At 39.8% G+C, this 13,250-nt stretch overlaps 1 pseudogene; it reads left to right on the forward strand.

Moving 5' to 3' along the window:
* LOC133752768 (phospholipid-transporting ATPase ID-like) overlaps positions 1-13,250 on the forward strand; it is a 35,821-nt pseudogene that overhangs the window by 866 nt on the left and 21,705 nt on the right.

A 13,250-nucleotide genomic window follows, 5' to 3' on the forward strand; every position in this document is an offset into this window, starting at 1 on the left:
GCACCCTTGTGTCAGACCACCTGCAGAGGGTGAGCCGAGGTCTCCCAGGTGCCCATCTCAGGAGCCACCATGACACACACACACGCACAGGCCACACACGGTATGCATGGCCCTGGCCTAAACCCCGCCCCTCCTGCACCCCAGCGGTCCCAGACAGCTGGTGCCTTCAACCAGAGCAGGATCTCAGTGTTTAAGTCAGAACGTGAGCATTAAAAGCAAACACAAGCACACGACAAATAAAACTTCGTGTTGACCTCTCTGCTATTGGAAGGAAAAGCCCAAGACCTTAGCATGGCTCCCAGGCCCCCTGGACCACTTTCCCGGCTCTTCCTCTAAGCTACTGGTCCCTTTGGTCACAGAACATTCCTGCAGTGCGTGCCTTTTCAGCGCCTGGGCTGCCCGGCTCTCGTCTGCCCCCTGCAGGCTCTTCTGGGGTATGGCAAGGTTTTGGAGGAAATGGTGCCCTGATCCACTGTTGTGGAGAATGCAAATTGGTATAACCATTGTGGAAAACAACAAGGAGATTCCACAAAAAACAACATAGGTCTACCATATGACACAACTCTTCCAGTTCCAGGCATATATCCAAAGGAAATGATATCAGCATATGAAATAGATACCTGCATTCTCATGTTTGTAGCAGCTCAATTCACAGTAACAAAGATACGGAATTAACCTACATGTCCATCATTTCATCTGATGATTGGAAGCAGAAAATGTGGTATATATACACTCTAGATTTTACTCAGTCACAAAATAATATTAAATCCTGACATCTGCAACAAAATGGATCGAACTGGAGATCATTATGTTAACTAAAAGAAGCCAGACTCAGAAAGACAAATATCACAGCTTTCTCTTATTTGTGTAAGTTAATATATTGAGAGAGCATAAAAATTGTTTGGATATCATATCATTCAGCACTAGTTATAAATATTTCTTCACTGAATCATACCACGTACATGCAAACATACCCTTCTTTCCCCACATCATAATCATTGCCATGAATCCCTGAATTTGTGATATTAATATGTGTTTTCAAGTAAAAAATAGTATATATGTGACTGTGTATAATGTTTACATTTGAAGTGAGTGCTGTAAAGCATTAAAAAATTTATATTGCATAACAACTTTATAATAGAAAAGAGAATAGTCCAAGTTAGAAGAGACAAGATCCAAAGAATACAGAAACTCAAAGGGATCACAATTCACCTGGCGTCAGACACCTCAAATGAAACTGTACAGGTCAAGAAGCACTGGGATTATACTTTTACTGTGGTGAAGAGGTGAAAAATACCAGCCAAGAACATGGTATCCAACAAAGCAATCATTCAGACATGTGAGAGAGAGATGAAGCTATTCCCAAACAAAAGTTGAGAGAATTTATGGTTTACAGACCAGTGTTAAACGAAATGTTAGAGCGTTCTTCAAACTGAAAGAGAGATGCTAACAGGTAAGAACAAAGTATCAGAAGGTAGAAAACTCACTTGTAAGAGTAACTCTACCAACAAGCCCAGAATGCTTTAGTATCAGTATCATTTAATATAGTACATACATCATTTAATATCATTATTGTGAAGCCATAAAATACAACTATTACACTAAAATCTTGAGACAGGAAATATGAAAAGAGGAAAATGTAACATTAAAAGTCCAAAAGCCGGGGAGGGATGCAGCACACAAGTGGAGTATTTTATTAGGGTTAATTAACCACTGTTTTGTCCATTATTATATTTTGTTGAAGATTCATTTATTTGAAAATCAGAATTACAAAGAGAGGGAGAGGGAAAGGGAAAGGGAGAGAGAGAGAGTCTTAATCTGCAAATACACTTAATCTGAGAATGGGAATTTGATCAAGATCATTGAATACACAGGAACGTCAGTTGCCCCCGTCACAGAAAACCACCAGAGAAATAAAGCATGGGCTGCATTTCCAGGAGACTGACTGAAAGAAAACTTCAATGAACAAATGACATTGACGGTGACAAACAGAGAGACATCAAAGGCCAGCAGAGGGAAAGCACCACGACTCTCATCATCAACAAAGACCAGTAGTCCAGAGTACAGGAGATCCTCACTGCCCTCAGTGACTTTCAATCCAGTCCACTAAGCTAAATGGTATCTGAGCAACTCCTCTGCTCCAAAAACGGAACTCACATTGCTGCACTTTTCCCACAATGTGCCAAACTTGAGCTGCTATGGTACTTACAGCTCCTGCTGAACTTAATTCAGAAGAAGGAGACAACAGACACCCTGGTTGCTGCCAGAAGTCCCCAGAACTGGAGACAAGGTGCTTTCCAGGATAGAGAGCAGACTCCCTGTTTCCTCTGAGCACAAGCCCTGGAAGTTTCCCTCTCCTTAAAGGCTGGCAAATTCCAGTCAACAACCCCCAGCATAACTGGCACTCAAACCGCAAGACCTGGTTAAGCACTTCACTGCATCCTGTGGCTCCAGGACTGTGACTGTTAGTACTAGATTCCTTGGATTCACTGTATTCTACCCTGTGGGACCTAAGTAAGAATCAACCTACATTCCAGCACTCCAGATTCACACTTGATGGTGCACAATACCCAAAATAATCTGGATTCACCTGGTAGGACTGCAGCCAAGTCCCCTTTACATCCCTAGTGGTGGGGCTTGACTAGGGCCTTTGTCATTTTACACCCCAGCATCAGTCACAGCTATCTAACAGGACCTCGGGAAGGTTTTTTCCATATCACATAGTCCCAGAACCACTGGCATTGGTGTCAAAAGAACCCCAGCATCACTCTATTTTCCCTGACAGGACAAGGGAACAGCAACTTCTGTGTCAAACAGCACCAGAAATATCACTTCAAGCATCACAAAACTTAATTTGATTGACATTCAACTGTCTGGGGACTGAAGGTGTACACCACAGGAAACTCACCTCCAGTTCAAAGTCATACTGCTACCCGCAAGAACTGCTGAATAGTAGACAACTGCGGCACTCTTAGATAATTGATCAGATTGGCTACAACTGAAAAAAAATCACTCTGAGGTTATACTTTTGGTGCACATAAAACAAAATTCAAAGCAACAATCCGAATAATATCCTCTATTTTGTCTAAACTAAAAAGTATTTTCCAACCAAACCTTCTTTATAACAAAGGAACTATTACACCAGATGTGTGGATGCCAATCTGGGCACAGAGAAAAAAAAGACACAAAGAAGAATGACACCTTCAAAACAACCCAACAGTTCTACAAAAATAGATACTGATTTGAAGAAAAGCTATGAAATGACTGAAAACCAATTCAAAGTAATGCTATAAGGAAACAACGAGGTGAAAGAGAATCCCCAAAGTTTAAGGAAATGAAGAAAACAGTACATGGTATGAATGAGATTTCAATAGAGATATAATTTTTTTGACTTTTATTTAATGAATATAAATTTCCAGTGTACAGCTTATGGATTACAATGGCTTCCCCCTCCCATATCTTCCCTCCCACCAACAACCCTCCCCTCTCCCACTCCCTCTCCCTTTCCATTTGCATCAAAATTCATTTTCAATTCTCTTTATATACAGAAGATCAATTTAGTATAAAGATTTCAACAGTTTGCACCCACATAGAAACACAAAGTGAAACATACTGTTTGAGTACTAGTTATAGCATTAAATCACAATGTACAGCACATTAAGGACAGAGATCCCACATGAGGAAAAAGTGCACAGTGACTCCTGTTGTTGACCCAACAAATTGAGACTCTAGTTTATGGCGCCAGTAACCACCCTAGGCTCTTGTCATGAGTTGCCAAGGCTATGGAAGCCTTCCAAGTTCGCCGACTCTGATCATATTTAGACAAGGTCATAAAAGACAGAGTGAGTATAGTAACCAGTGATCCTAAGAGTGGCATTTACCAGGTCTGAACAATTATACAGCATTAAGTGGGGAAGAGGACCATCAGTACACACAGGTTGGGAGTAGAGCCATTGGAGGTAGAGTAGAGGTTATGATTACAAAGGAATGAAGCCCAAGTGTGCTAGACAGGGACTAGAACAAAGGACAGAGTCATTATTAGAGGAGCTAAGAAAGGTGCTGTCTAAGCTACAAGTAATTTTTCTGATTGAGAGGCGAATAGAACCTGATAGAAGGGGCTTGATAATAATCTGGTGGGCTTTAGGCCTTGTAAATTCAGAGGCCCAGACCTATCTATCTCTTCACATGGAGTATATCCTAAGGGAAGTGTGAACCTCCTAGGGGAAGGCACTCTGTTGACTTTCATTACTTGGCTGGCCTGGGAGGAGAGCTGGCCAGGTAAAGGCAGGGGGCATCTCTAACAAGAAATTTACAGTTCTGCCTGCAATGTTGCTGACCCTACTTGACCATCCCCTCAGCTGCAGTGGTCACTTTGGAAGTTGGGCTGAGTGAAGGGCTTTTCAGCTTAGAGCCAATAAGATCTGTGGCTCTGACCTGGGCATCGTTCGACTCCAGGGCAGGTCCATTTCCAGTGATCCAACTCTTGGCAGAGCTGCCAGGGCTCTTCACAAGCTCACTTCTGCTGAAGCCCAGGCTTACCACATTGAAAGCCACTGCAGTGGACTGGCTGTTGGGTCTACTTGAGGGCAGATCACTGTACAGATCAGCCATTAATAGGCCTGGCACCCATTGCTTCTGATGCCTAGCTTTCTTTTCCTCCTGGTTTGTGTTCAAGCAGACCAGAGGATGCAAGTCAAGGGAGTGCCCAAGTCCCATATCTAATCTTCGGTGGCCTGAACTACAAGTCTATAGTCACAGGCATGTTCTGTAGTAGTTTTTCTAAGGTAGACAATGCCCATGAGGAAAATTCTATTCTCACTTTAAAACTTTCTTTCCCTTTGGTCTGAAAGGGAGGGTTGTTCTACTTACTGTATACTTCGCTGATGGTGAAGTGAATCTAGCTATGAGATTATTATTTCAGTTCGTATTTTGGCTATGCTATTACAGAAAAATGTTAGCCATCTCTTTTATAAGTCTAAAGATTAAATTGTGCGTCTTACAGATTCCTTCATAATAGAATTAGTTTCCTACCTTGAGGAGAATAGAGAAATGAAAGAACAAGTTGGGCTTAGAATAGAGAAATGAGGGAGCTAGTCCTAGATGGTTTGCTGACAATAGCAATATCACATGAATACTTGGCAAACCGTTTCAACCATTAGATAACAACTTGAGAAAACATTTACTAGATGGTCCAATGCCTTCTATAAATTTTAAGAATTATGTATTTGAAAACCCCTCTTAAATATCTAACATGGTGTAGTTTGTTTAACCAGTAAACTTAAGCACAACCATCTAAAATGTTTTTAGTTTCTTTCTACCAACAAGTTTAAAACATATGATGCACAGATTCGGGTCACACAAATTAAAATGTATCTTTGATTGATTTTAGCAGCTTAAATTTATGGACAATCTTATCTATAAGCCATTTAAAATAAAACTCTTAATAAAATTTCCCCATGTGGACATACAATATGTACACACATAGAACATAGCATAATAGACCTATATAGCAATGTTAATAATAGCTTTTAAAATCTTTAACTCTTTATGTAGATTGCCAATTGATTTGAATTTCTTTTTTGTTTTTAGTAACCTCAGTTAACCATACTTTCTCTCAGTTGGTACTGTTAATACAATATTGGCTTCATCTGTTTACAGAGCCATCCCAAAATACTGAATACAATAGAAGTGGCTGGAAAAAGTCCATAGGAACCTATAGGAGGACAGCTAAACACAGAACCAACAACGCTTTAGTTTTATGAGCAGCACATCATATATAACTGTGGATGACAAAAGACTTTACGTCGCCATGTTTAAAATTATAAACTCATCAACCAACAAGAGGCACTTGCTTACTTCACAGTATTTTTGAAAGCACCTGTAGGGTTTTACAATTATTTAACCCTTTAGGCCTCTGGGGCTTTCTCATTAAGATAACTATCATGTCTAGTAACACAAGATCATTAGACTTTTTAATTCTCAAACATTTGTATTGATAGCATTTTCCATTATAGAAACTTAAAGTTTGGTACCACACCACATCTTGACAGTACTTCTAATATAATCCAAATAGCCTGATTGGTTGGGGTCTCCATAAGATGAGAGACATAGGTCCTTCGATTTTTTCAGTTGGGCCCAAACTGGAAAAACCGAAGTCCAAGAGTTACTGGAAATCTTAGAGTCCAGATTGTTTGAAACTTTGATTTTTTGAATGCCTGTCAAGAATGCCAGGAAGGCTCAAAATCCAAAATATCTGGTTGAAATAAGATTCCTTAAAATCATGACATAACATAGACCAAATTTGATCATTGTTACAGGTGATTATTCAAATCTTTGAAAATAAGCACATATTTAAATAACCCATAGCTCTTAATAAAAATTCAGCTGTGTTTGAACAATTAGAATTTAACAGACATCAAGAGAACATAATAGATTACTTTACCACATTGCTTTAACAGAGCGTCAGAGTTTAATTCTATGTCAAAGAGAAATTGAGCTTCCTGTTATCTTTTGCTGTGAGGTTTCCTTCCTTTACCTTCTTTCATATTGGTGACCATGTTTCTGTGTTTCTGTGTGTAACACATCTTTAAGCATCTTTTGCAGGGCAGGATGAGTGGCCACAAATTCTTTCAGTTTCTGTTTGCTATGAAAAGTCTTAATGTCACCTACATTCACAAATGAGAGCTTTGCAGGATATAATATTCTGGGCTGGCAGTTTTTCTCTCTTAGTACCTGGGCTATGTCTCGCCAGTCCCTTCTAGCTTGTAGGGTTTCTGATGAGAAGTCTGCTGTGAGTCTAATTGGAGATCCTCTAAGAGTAATCTGACGTTTGTCTCTTGCACATTTTAGGATCTTTTCTTTATGTTTCACTGTGGTGAGTTTAATTACAATATGTCATTGTGACGATCTCTTTTTTTGTCACGTTTATTAGGGGTTCTATAAGCTTCCTGTACTAAGATGCCTCTGTCCTTCTCCAAACCTGGGAAATTTTCTGCTAGTATCTCACTGAAAATGCCTTCTAATCCTTTCTCCCTCTCCATGCCTTCAGGAACTCCTCGAACCGGAATGTTGGGTTTTTTAATAGTATCCTGTAGAGTCCCGACAATATTTTTTAGATTTCTGATTTCTTCTTATTTTCTTTGGTTTGCCTGTTTCCTTTCCTGTTCTCTGTCTTCTAAGTCTGATATTCTCTCTTCTGCTTCGCCCATTCTGTTTTTAAGGCTCTCTAATGTGTTTTTCATTTGATCTATTGAATTCTTCATTTCATTATGTTTTCTCGTCACTATCACAGTTTCTTGTTCCACTAGTTGTTTCATTTCATTTTAATTCCTCCTTAATATTTCATTTTCACGAGAGAGATTTTCTATCTTGTCCATTAAGGATTTCTGTAGTTCAAGAATTTGTTTTTGAGAACTTCATAATGTTCTTATCAATTTTTTGAGATCCGCTTCTTGCATTACTTCGATCTCATCATCTTCATAATCTTGAATTTGGGTGTCTTTTTCATTTGGGGGTGTCATAGTGTCTTCCTTGTTCTTGTTACCTCGGTTTTTGCGTTTGTTGTTTGGCATGTTGGAGATATTTGGTTTCTTCACTGTGGCGTTTTTTCTTGTTACACTATGGCTCTATATTAAGTGGACTGTCTGCTTTCGGTGGAGCCTTAGAGGCTTGAGATAAGTGTGGACTGAGAGCTGTGTTTGGTTCCTCAGGGTTGAGGGTGTGTCAAAGATGACACTCCCAGGTTAGGTGTGGTAAATCTCTCTCCCTTTCTTTCTTTTTTTGATTCAAAAGGGAAGTAATTCCGCACAGCTGAACGTAATTGGAGATAGTTAGCAGGCAAATGATATACCCACAGGAGCCAGAGATCGGAAGCTCTTTCCCAAGGACCACACAGGGAATCTGTGCTGCCCTCAGTGTGGGCTCCAATTCTCCTGCAGTCTCCCACTGGGTTGCCAAGTTAGATGCTAATCTCCTGTTATTTCACCCCTCCCCCCAGAGTCAGGTTTTTCTGCTAGGCTCAGGGCCGGTGCAGACCTGAGGTCACCCTGCTTATGACGTATGTCAAAATGGCGCTCTTGCTCACCTTTGAGAGGTGAGCAGAGAGAGAGAAAATTGTGTCTGTATCGTTCACTTTTTTTTTTTCATCTCTCTCTTCTAGTTAGCCTGGTGAACTTTTCCCCACGGAGTTTCAAGCCTCGTTCCCTCTAGTCTCCTCTTTCCACTTGCCTGCCGGTGTCTCGGGCTATTGAGGTTCGGCTCACCTCACGTTCCAGCGCTGGTGTGTTGATTCTACCGCTGGTGTCCCGAATTTGGGCTCCCACGCTCTCCACGCAGGTCCACTGTGAATCACTAGTTCCAGAAGAGTTTCCTCTGCTGTTTCTTCCCCTATTCTTCCTTGACCCTGCAATATCTCCACTTATATTAAACTGTCTCTCCCCCGGACTAATAGTGTGCTCCCTACCTATTCCGCCATCTTGCAGCTCTCTCGAGTTATAAATTTTTTGAAAAGACAAGAACACCTTTTAGTGCTGAAAACTTCAATCAATGAAATATGAAATAAAATTCACATTTTCAGCCAAAGTATAGACTATATGGAAGAAAAAAAAATCTGAATATGAGGCAAAGACCTCTGAAATAACACAAAAAGAAGATAAAGAGGAAATAATTAAAAAGAATAAAGAGAGCTTATGAGGAAACATAAGAGATAATATTAAGTGAGTATGTATTTACACTATAGGGAATACCAGAAGAAGAGAAGGAAAAAGACATTGGAAACATATCGAATGAGATATTTAAAAATGCTTCAAGCCATGAAAGCCATGTTGAAGTGTACCTACAGAATGCTCAAAATACCCTAAAGAGATTAAATCAAATAAGACCTTCTCCAAGGCACACTATATTCTGAGCATCAAATGTTAGGGAAAAGGAGAGAAATCTAAAGACAGTGAGAAGAAAACATTAGTTTGCATACAGAGAAAACCCATTACTCTAGTACAAGTCTTTTAGGAAGGGATCCTATAGGCCAGAGGACAGTCTGATGATGTTATCAGATCTTTGAAAGAAAAATGTGCCCATGAGTTCGGCTCTGTGTTGCTGAGGGTTTAAGCAATTGCTTGAAATGCAGGCTTCCCATATGGGCACAGGTTCAAGTCCCAGCTGCTCCACTTCTGACTCTGCTACCTGCTGGTGTGCCTTGGAACTTAGCAGAAGATGGTCCAAATATTTGGGCCCCTACACTCCCGTGGGAGACTCAGATGAAGCTCCTGGTTCATTGCTTCAGCGTGGCGCAGCCTTGGCTGTTGCATCCATTTGGATAGTTTATCAGCAGATGGAAGAGTTTCCCAAAAAAGCAAAACCTAAAAAAAGTCTATCCCAGAAGAGTCTTATAAGAAATCCAGATGAGAATAACTGTCATGAAAACATATGACAGAATGAAATTCAGTTTATAGAGAAGATGAAATCAGTTTCTAATGGACAAAATGTTATAGTTCTTATCTATCAATAATAAGCCTGAATGTATGTGGATTAAATTTTGCGGTCAGAATATAAAGATTGACTGAATGGAAGAAAACATGAAGATTCAAAGATATGCTACCTGCAAGAATGTCACTAAAATAAAGATACACATAACTGAAGGGTTGAGAGAAGATATACCATGCAAATGGAAACAACAAGGAGATGGAGTAGCTATACTCATATCAAATAAAACATATCTTAAAACAATAATTGCAAAAAAGAGACAATGAAAGATCTCAACTCAGCTAGAAGATATAACAGTCATGAATATATATGTACCCAGCACAAGAACATGTACTAAAGTAAAGCTAATATTATTAGACTTAAATAGGTAGACTCCAATACAGTAACAGTGGAGAAATTGAACACCAGACTGTCAATGAGGAACAGATCGTCCAGACGAGAAAATCAACTGAAAATGCATCAGAGTTGAACCATATTTTCATACAAGTGGAAATAACAGACAATTCTAGAACATTTCACCACATAGCTGCCGATTACAAATCATTATTATTAGAACATGTAACATTTTCTAAGATAGACTACGTCATAGGCCACAACTCAAATCTCAGGGAATTTTTGAATCAATTAAAATTTGAGACCAGGAGGAATAAAATTAAAAATCAACAACCGAAAATTTAAAAACTGATGGGCATTGAACAATGTGATATGGAAATACCAATGCATCATTGAAGAAAATAAATAGGAAGTGAAAACATATCTTGAAACAAATGAAAATGAAACCAGAGCATATCAAAATCTGTGGGATACAGAAAAATAGTATTAAGAAGTAATTTTAGGGGGGCGGAGCCAAGATGGTGGATAGTGAGGACATGCACCGATAGTCTGGGAAAAGATAGTTTAATAAAAGTGGAATTACTGTAGCCTCAGGAAAAGACTCAAGAAAAAAAAATAACTGCAGAGGAAACGCTTCTGGATCTAGTGGATGTGACACAGAGGACCTACAGGGAGCCCACCGTGTGGAAGCCCAGCCACGGGAGCCGAGCCGCAGAATATCGCCGGCACGGGAACGGGAGGTAAGTAAAAAACCTCAGAAACCCGAGACATTGGCAGGGAAAGGCAGAGGCCTGAGGCGCCACTGGGCAAAGATCACCAGGCTGACTGGAGGAGAGAAAAAAAAAAAACAAAAAACGAATAAATCAGGGGAACCAGCACCAACACTAGCCTCTCTCTCTGAGCAAAAATAAGAGCAGGCGCCATTTTACATATGTAAAGGAGCAACTGCGAGTAGCCACCCAGAAAAACTTGACTCTGGTCGGGAGAAATAACAGGAGGTTAGAATCTAGTGAAAACAGGTGAAACTAACGATCTGAGACTGTGAAAATCCGAGGGGGGGCGAGCGAACTCACCGAGTACACAAACTCAGTAACCTTGGGACTGTGGGGAAACTTGAGAACACATTGAGGGCTGCATAAACTCTTTGTGTGGTCCCAGGGGTAGATCAAATGAATACTCAGAGGCCAGACTTCAACTACCCTCAATTCCACTCAGCTATGGGGAATTACTTCCCAACTGAGTAAAAAAAAAAAAAAAAAGAGAGAGAGAGAGCGATCCAGCAAGGAGCAAGGGAGAGAACAATCTGGGTGAGTCACTTTTTGCACAGCCTTAAACCTGAAGAATCAAGCAGAGCTCTCTGGCCACACACATCACAGCCTCTAAGGATCCATCAAAGTGGACAGCCCATGTAGAGGCATAGTATAACGAGAAAAAAACACCACAGCAAAAAAAAACATAAATTATATCCAACATGCCAAACAACAAATGCAGAAACCAACGTAACAAGAGCAAGGAAAGCACTATGATGCCCCCAAATGAACAAGACACCCCAATTCTAGATTATGAAGATGAAGAGATAGAGGAAATGCAAGAAGCAGATCTCAAAAAATTGAAAAGAACATTAAGAAGTTCTCAAAAACAAATTCTTGAACTACAGAAATCCTTAAGGGAGAAGATAGAAAATCTGTCGCATGAAAATGAAACATTAAGGAGGCATCAAAATGAAATGAAACAACTAGTAGAACATGAAACTGTGATAGTGACAAGAAACCACAATGAAATGAAGAACTCAATAGATCAAATGACAAACATTAGAGAGCCTTAAAAACAGAAAGGGTGAAGCAGAAGTAAGAATATCAGACTTAGAAGACAGAGAACAGGATAGGAAACAGTCAAATCAAAGAAAAGAAGAGGAAATCAGAAATCTAAAAAAATACTGTCAGGAATCTACAGGATACTCTTAAAAAACCCAACATTTGGGTTCTAGGAGTTCCTAAAGGCATGGAGAGGGAGAAAGGATTAGAAGGCCTTTTTAGTGAGATACTAGCAGAACATTTCCCAGGTTTGGAGAAGGACAGAGACATCCTAGTACTGGAAGCTCATAGAACCCCTAATAAACATGACCAAAAGAGATCCTCACCATGACACATTGTAATTAAACTCACCACAGTGAAACATAAAGAAAAGATCCTAAAATGTGCAAGAAGAAACATCAGATTACTCTCAGAGGATCTCCAATTAGACTCACAGCTGACTTCTCTTCAGAAACCCCACAAGCAAGGAGGGAATGGCGATATATAGCCCTAGTACTAAGAGAGAAAAACTGCCAGCCCAGAATATTATATCCTGCAAAGCTCTCATTTGCGAATGAAGGTGAAATAAAGACCTTTCACAGCAAACAGAAATTGAAAGAATTTGTCGCCACTCGTCCAGCCCTGCAAAAGATGCTTAAAGACGCGTTACATACAGTAACACAGAAACACCGTCACCAATATGAAAGAAGGTAAAGGAAGGAAACCTCACACCAAAAGATCACAGGAATCTCAAACCATATATTAGAAAGTATCTTTGGCAAATGGCAGGGCAAAGTTACTCCTTCTCAATAGTCACATTGAATGTTAATGGCTTGAACTGTCCAGTTAAAGACACCGATTGGCTGATTGGGTTAAGGAACAAAACCCATCTTTTTGCTGCTTACAAGAAACTCATCTTTCCAACAATGATCCAAACAGACTGAAAGTGAAAGGCTGGAAAAAGATATACCATGCCAACAGAAATGAAAAAAGAGCAGGCATAGCCATCTTAATATCGGACAACAAATATTTGACCACAAAAACTGTTAGGAAAGACAAAGAAGGGCACTATATAATGATTAAGGGATCCATTCAACAGGAAGATATAATGAGTATCACTGTATATGCACCTAATTACAGGGCACCAGTTTATTTAAAAGACTTGTTAAGGGACTTAAAGGGAGACTTAGACACCAATACAATACTTCTGGGGGACTTCAACACTCCACTCTCAGAGACAGACAGATCAACAGGACAGAAGACCAACAAGGAGACAGTAGATTTAAACGACACTATAGCTCAAATGGACCTGACAGATATCTACAGAACTTTTCATCCTACACAGAAAGAATTTACATTCTTCTCAACAGTACTTGGAATCTTCTCTAGGATTGACCACATACTAGGCCATAAAGCAAGTCTCAGCAAATTCAAAAGAATTAGAATCATACCATGCAGCTTCTCAGACCACAAAGGAATGAAATTGGAAATTGGCAACTCAGGAATCCCTAGAGCACGTGCAAACACATGGAGATTGAACAACATGCTCCTGAATGAACAATGGGTCATAGAAGAAATCAAAAGAGAAATCAAAAATTTTCTGGAAGTAAATGAGGATAACAGCACAACATACCAAAACCTATG

Source organism: Lepus europaeus, chromosome X (genome assembly GCF_033115175.1).
Source record: "Lepus europaeus isolate LE1 chromosome X, mLepTim1.pri, whole genome shotgun sequence".
Lineage (NCBI taxonomy): Eukaryota > Metazoa > Chordata > Mammalia > Lagomorpha > Leporidae > Lepus > Lepus europaeus.